Raw genomic sequence first — 1251 nt, 5'->3', positions numbered from 1 at the left:
GTTCAATCCTCAGTACCACAGGGAAAAAAATACCATTGACCATTTAGTTAAAAATACATATATAAAAAGTAATCTACCTGTGCACACACACCAATTACCAGTTACTTTATCTACAATAAAGAAATGGGGTTGGGCATGGTGATACACATCTGTAATTCCAGCAGCTCAGATGGCTGAGCAGGAGTATTGCAAGTTCAAAGCCAGCCTTAACAATTTAACAAGGTCCTAAGTAACTTAGGGACATCCTGTCTCAAAATAAAATATAAAAAGGGCTGGGTATGTGGCACAGTGGTTAAGCACCCCTGGTTTTAGTCCCCAGTACTAAAAAAAATGGAGAAGGGTAAAATGAAAGAATATATTACACTTCAGGGGTCAGGAGGAGGTGGAACCAAATTGCTTTTTCTGAGGATGTATTCTTTGTCCATAGGAACTGGGCTCTGGAGGACAGCAGCAAACCCCCTTTTTAGTAGATACCTCCTGACTGCTGCTGGAGCACATCAATTGCACTTCCATTCTCCATTTCCAACATGCAGGTCTATTCATTTAATTGATGGCTGTCCATCAAATCAAACTCTGATTTGCCTCATTGACAACTCCATCTTTCACAATAGGTCTTCACTAGTTTACTCTCTGGTGTGTACTTCTTAATCTTAAAATGCACCATGAAACCATTCTGCCCTACCACCTTCCAATTCATATGATCATTGTTCTCAGTCTTTAACTCTTTCCTTGGGCTTTTCATTGACCATGGTAAGCACAGGAATCTCTCTGAGCCCCTCACTTCATAGAAGCAGTCCATCCAGAAGAGCACACAAGCAACACCAGGAACTTCCCCATACATATTCACTGAATGAGTGAAAGGTCTCTTCTGTGTAAGCCCTGAATGTTTTTGAACAGAATTTTTTGATGTTGTATTTTCCAGTACTGAGGATTAAACCCAGGGCCCTGTACTCTCTAGGCAAGAGCTCTACCACTGAGCTACACCCAAGTGCCAACCTGAATACTTTTGGAAGAATTCTGGCCTGATGACCTTTAGTCAGGCTCTTGAGTATATTCTACAGTGGACCAAAGACTTGTGTTTCTAAACCTTAGGTCTGGAATAAATGCTTCTGGGTTCCTATTCAGCACTGATGGGATATTATTACACATTTATATCATATACAGAGAATACATTCCTGGTAGTTTGTATGTAAATTAAGTCCTAATATAAATCCCTATTATTTGAAGAACTCATCTGGGAAATTATTCAGC

The 1251-nt window shown here is 40.0% G+C and overlaps 1 pseudogene; it reads right to left on the bottom strand.

Annotated features, from left to right (window-relative positions):
- Positions 1 to 308: 308 nt before the first annotated feature.
- Positions 309 to 1070, bottom strand: LOC125614604 (annotated as a pseudogene).
- Positions 1071 to 1251: the final 181 nt, after the last annotated feature.

This window comes from Marmota marmota, unplaced genomic scaffold, assembly GCF_001458135.2.
Source record: "Marmota marmota marmota unplaced genomic scaffold, marMar, whole genome shotgun sequence".
Taxonomy (NCBI): Eukaryota; Metazoa; Chordata; class Mammalia; order Rodentia; family Sciuridae; genus Marmota; species Marmota marmota.
Note: the sequence above shows the minus strand (reverse complement) of the source record. Positions and strands in the feature narration are given on the sequence as shown.